Source organism: Scomber japonicus, unplaced genomic scaffold (genome assembly GCF_027409825.1).
Source record: "Scomber japonicus isolate fScoJap1 unplaced genomic scaffold, fScoJap1.pri scaffold_537, whole genome shotgun sequence".
Classification (NCBI taxonomy): domain Eukaryota; kingdom Metazoa; phylum Chordata; class Actinopteri; order Scombriformes; family Scombridae; genus Scomber; species Scomber japonicus.
The window spans coordinates 22,501-27,978 of record NW_026518588.1 but is presented as its reverse complement, the minus strand read 5'-3'; the positions used below and the strand labels follow the sequence as shown (position 1 = coordinate 27,978).

At 47.6% G+C, this 5,478-nt stretch overlaps 1 pseudogene; it reads right to left on the bottom strand.

Annotated features, from left to right (window-relative positions):
• Positions 1-383: 383 nt before the first annotated feature.
• The window catches only part of LOC128354756 (metabotropic glutamate receptor 8-like), a 27,237-nt pseudogene continuing 22,142 nt past the window's right edge, over positions 384-5,478 (bottom strand).

Below are 5,478 nucleotides of genomic sequence, written 5' to 3'. Positions count from 1 at the left end.
GCCGCATGTTTGACACCCCTGAATTAGAGTTACAACAAATATGATTGGTCCCCACAATTTACTTCTTTTTGAAGACTTTAATCTTTTAGGTTTTCTTTTTCTTTTCCTTTTTTTTGTTTCTTCTTCTTCTTCTTCTTCTCCTGGCTCTGGGATGGTTTTCAGCTGTGATCCTTGTCCAGGTCTTGGTGGCGGTTCAGGTCCGTTCCTCGCTGTCTATAAACAGTAAAACACCAAACGCGTGTGTCAGACGTCTTCCATCCTTCAGATTCAGTTTCAGAGCGCCTCGTCTCTGTCTCGGGGGCTCCGGAGACGTTTCCTCTGAGCCTGACATAAAAAAGTCCCGGTTCCTCGTCCTGGATCCTTCTGAGGGAGGTTTCCTTTTTTCATATGGCGTGGTTGGTGTAGCTGACGTAGGTGGTTTTTGTGGGTTGAACTGAGGAGAGAGAGAAAGAAAAGATTTAACAGAGTTTAATGGATGTCATAAAAGTTAACAGACAGCAGCCAAACGACCAATAACTGACTAAAGGCCTGATTCACTAAAGGTCTAAAAATCACAGACTGTTTAAAAGAAACAGACGTAACATCCGTGACGTCACCCATTGGTTTGTGGACTGCTGCTCGGAAGCCAATAGTTTCTAATCTAGGCAGCGCCATCTTGAAAATTTCAGGTGCATGCTGGGAAAAATAAAAACAGGGATTCTACTTATATGGGCATGAGGCGGGGCCATGGGGGGAGCAGAGAGGTTGCTATGGTTACGAGGGCTGGATCTCGAGGACATTGGGCCCTAATGCATACCCTGCTTTATCGTCACATATAAAATCAGGGAGGCCAAAATGTCCCAAATGAACATCATACTGCATTGAAGAAGGCTTTAAACTAGCGATTGAGACCATAAACACATTTTGAAAACGTTTACTGAGGTTAGAAATCAAGTGAGAAGTTGGTGAATTCTCCATTGACTTGTATAGAGACGGTCGCCCCCTGGTGGCCTTTTGATAGAATGCAGCTCTAAGTTACTTCCTGGTTGGCCTCATTTCAGAGGACCAGAACTCCCCGCCTGGTTAAAACGTGTGTAAACTTAAATTAAATAAATATTAAATACAGACGGAGCCTTCTGTTCGTGCTCTGTGTTCATTTCGTCCGTATTTCTGCACGTTTCCATAAAGCTTACGGATACGGACCAAACGGAGCAGTACCACCAGAAACCATGGGGGGGCAGTGTTGCTGTCACTACTCCATACGTAGCTCTAGTGGAAGGGGTCCAATGTGGCCGACTCTCTTTCTTTCTTCTTTTCCTTCCTTCCTTCCTCCCTTCCTCCCTTCCTTCCATCTGTCCTTGCTCCCTTTCTTCCTTCCATCTTTATTTCATGTCTTCTTTTCCTTCCTTACTGTACAGTACCTACACTTTTGAGCACTCTTGAGACTTCTATCAAAGAGTTTGTTAGTAATGAATGAGGCTGACTGTCCTCATACTACCAGCTACGTGCTTTATTTTAGATCTTTCCATCAAACTCTGCAGAAAACGAGAGAACAAGAGGATTCATGTAAATGTGGGACTGCTCCTTTACTCCCAATCTGACAGGAAGCACTGAAAGAACAAAAGACAGTTTACTGGAAATACTGTTAATTATGCTCTGAACCAAAGAAGAAGAAGAAGGAGAAGAAGAAGAAGAAGAAGAAGAAGAAGAAGAAGAAGAAGAAGAAGAAGAAGAAGAAGATAGTCAGCTTCTCTGTAAAGTCTTTTTATTTATCTGGAGGTGAAGTCGGAGGGAAGCGTCTCGGCGGTAATGAGGATTTAACAGGAAGTTGACTGGAGTTTGTTTAGCCGTCACCTGAGACCAGATCTGATGCAGTCAGAGTGTTTACGGCTCAGAGTTACACTTCAAAGCTGCTTCTTGATCCGTCAGCAGAAAAAGTAGCGGGACGGGACGTCAGGCTTGTTTACTCATCAGCAGAGATGTGCTGAGTCGACACAGATGTGCTTTATCGTACAGCAGCTCTCACATCAGCTGCACTTCCTCTACATTACACCCCACAAAAAAACATTAAACAGCTGCAGCTCGAGTTTTAACCAGAACAAAGAGATCAGAGCACATTACTCCAGTTCTAAAGTCTTTACACTGGCTCCCAGTCAGTTCTAAAGTCTTTACACTGGCTCCCAGTCAGTTCTAAAGTCTTTACACTGGCTCCCAGTCAGTTCTAAAGTCTTTACACTGGCTCCCAGTCAGTTCTAAAGTCTTTACACTGGCTCCCAGTCAGTTCTAAAGTCTTTACACTGGCTCCCAGTCAGTTCTAAAGTCTTTACACTGGCTCCCAGTCAGTTCTACAGTCTTTACACTGGCTCCCAGTCAGCTCTAAAGTCTTTACACTGGCTCCCAGTCAGTTCTAAAGTCTTTACACTGGCTCCCAGTCAGTTCTACAGTCTTTACACTGGCTCCCAGTCAGCTCTAAAGTCTTTACACTGGCTCCCAGTCAGTTCTAAAGTCTTTAAACTGGCTCCCAGTCAGTTCTAAAGTCTTTACACTGGCTCCCAGTCAGTTCTAAAGTCTTTACACTGGCTCCCAGTCAGCTCTAAAGTCTTTAAACTGGCTCCCAGTCAGTTCTAACGTCTTTACACTGGCTCCCAGTCAGTTCTAAAGTCTTTACACTGGCTCCCAGTCAGATATAGAAGAGATTTTAAATATTTGACATCATGTACACGATGCACGAATAAGCATCAAAAACAAACTGAATGTCCTAATTAGCATTCCAAATATTTTAAAACTTTACTTGGCTGGCTCCCAGTTAAAGTTCTGCTACTGGTATATAAACCCAGCAGAGCTCTGAGATCTACTGGACCATATTGGTGTCCCTCCTTTCCTTCCTTCCTCCCGCCTTCCTTCCTTCCTTATTTCCTCTGTCCTTTCTTCCTCCCTCCCTCCCTCCCTTCCTCCCTTCCTTCCTCCCTCCCTCCCTCCCTTCTTCCCTCCCTTCCTTCCTTCCTTTCTTCCTACCTCCCTCCCTCCCTTCCTTCCTTCCTCCCTTCCTTCCTCCTTTCCTCCTTTCCGTCCTTCCTCCCTCCCTCCCTTCCTCCCTTGACTCGAGGACAACAGGAAGGATAAACTAATAATGTGTCCCACCCCTCCATCCCCCCCACTCACCGCTGGCCTCCACGCCTTCGCACAGCTCGGTCTTCACCTCTCCGTTGGGTCTCTCGGCCGCCAGCTGTGACAGCTTGGTTGTCATGGTGGCGGCGGGTGACGATGGCCTTGAAGCTGCGTTTGCGTTTGGGGACGTTCTGCTCCGGGTGGAAGATGATGACGTAGACCTTCGGCATGTAGAGCATCCCCAGAGACACGGAGGCGCTCAGGCTCAGGGACACGGTCAGCGTGGCCGTCTGGATGTACATCTGAGGACAGAGACAACATGGTTCATCAGTTTAGGGAGGAAGGAAGGGAGAAAGAAGGAAGGAAAGGAGGGAGGAAGGGAGTGAGGGAGGGAGGGAGGAAGGAAGGGAGGGAGGGGAGGAGGACTCAGGGACACGGTCAGCGTGGCCGTCTGGATGTACATCTGAGGACAGAGACACATTATCAGTTTAACCCTCCTGCTGTCCTCGAGTCAAGGAAGGAAGGGAGGGAGGGAGGAAAGGAGAGAGGGAGGGAAGGAGGAAGGAGGGAGGGAGGAAGGAAGGAAGGACAGAGACACATGGTTTATCAGTTTAACCCTCCTGTTGTCCTCGAGTCAAGGAAGGAAGGGAAGGAGGAGGGAGGAGGGAAGGAGAAAGGAGAGAGGGAGGGAGGGAGGAAAGGAGGGAGGGAGGAAGGAAAAGAGGGAGGGAGGAAGAAGGAAGGAAGGGAGGGAGGAAGGGAGGGAGGGAGGGAGGGAGGAAAGGAGGGAGGGAGGAAGGAAAGGAGGGAGGGAGGAAGAAGGAAGGGATGGAGGGAGGAGGAAAGGAAGGAAAGAAGGAAGGACAGAAGGAAGGAAGGAGGGAGGTAGGGAGGGAGGGAAGAAGGAAGGCGGGAGGGAGGGAAGGAAAGAAGGAAGGCAGGAGGAAAGGAAGGAGGAAAGGAAGGAAAGAAGGAAGGGCAGAAGGAAGGAAGGAAGGGAGGAAGAAAGGAAGGAGGAAGAAGGGAGGGACGGAGGGAGGAAGGAAGGAGGAAGAAAAGGAGGGAAGGAAGAAAAGTAAGGAAGGAAGGAAAGAATGAGGGAGGGAGTAAGGAAGGAAAGAAGGAAGGGAGGAAAGAGTGAGGAAGGAAGGAACAGTCAAAGAGATGAAAATAAGAATTGAAGTCTTGTGGAAGAACATTATTCCGTCTTTGAGCTCCATTAAAAATCTTTAATGAGATGAAACTTGAAGTCTTCTGGTCTGATCTCAGCCTCATTACTGAAATGTCATTTCTTCCCTACCTCCTTCTCCTTCTTTCCTTCCTCTCTCTTTCCTCCATTCCTTCCTTCCTCCCTCCTCCCTTCCTTCCTCCTTTCCTCCATCCTTCCTTCCTTCCATCTGTCCTTCCTCCATTCCTTCCTTCCTCCATCCCCCCTCCTTCCTTCCTTCTGTCCTCCTTTCCTTCCTTTCTTCCTTCTTCCTCCATTCCTTCCTTGACTGGAGGACAACAGGAGGGTTAAATACACAAGGAGCGAGGAAGAAATGAGGGAAGGAAGGCGGGAAAGAAAAGAAGGAAGGGAGAAGGGAAGGGAGGAAGTAAAAGAGGAAGGAAGGAAAGAAGGAAGGGAGGTGGGAGGAAGAAAGGAAGGAAGGAAAAGAGGAAGGAAGGAAAGAAGGGAGGACGACACGAAGCTTAACCCTCCTGTTGTCCTCAGGTCAAGGAAGGATAGAAGGAAGGAAGGAAGGAGAGGAAGGAAGGAAGGAAAGGAGTAAGGATGAGAAGAGGAAGGAATTTACGAGAGAAGGGAGGAAGGAAAAAAGGAAGCAAGGAAGAATAGTCAAAAGAGACGAGGATACGAAAGTTAAACAACATTATTCCGTCTTTGAGCTCCATTAAAAATCTTTAATGAGATGAAACTTGAAGTCTTCTGGTCTGATCTCAGCCTCATTACTGAAATGTCATTAAACACCTTTTAGTTTCAGCTGACTGGAGGTTTCTGTGTGTGTGTGTGTGTGTGTGTGTGTGTGTGTGTGTGTGTGTGTGTGTGTGTGTGTGTGTGTGTGTGTGTGTGTGTGTGTGTGTGTTTCTGAGCCACGTCGCCACCTGCAGACCAACCTGATGGTGAGATGGTCAGAAGCTCAGCAGTCAGCAGCAGCGACGGCGTCATTAGAGCAGCAGATGGTCGACTCTGTGCTTCATTTACTGGATCTGGTGACTCGTGTTTGACGCCGAGAAGTTTGTCTTTACAGGGACAAACTTTGGCAGGAAACCAACCGTCATTTAAAGTTTCTACTCTCTCTCTCTCTGTGTCTCTCTCTGTCTCTCTACGTCTCTCTCTCTATGTCTCTCTCTCTCTCTGTCTCTCTCTCTCTCTGTGTCTCTCTCTCTCGC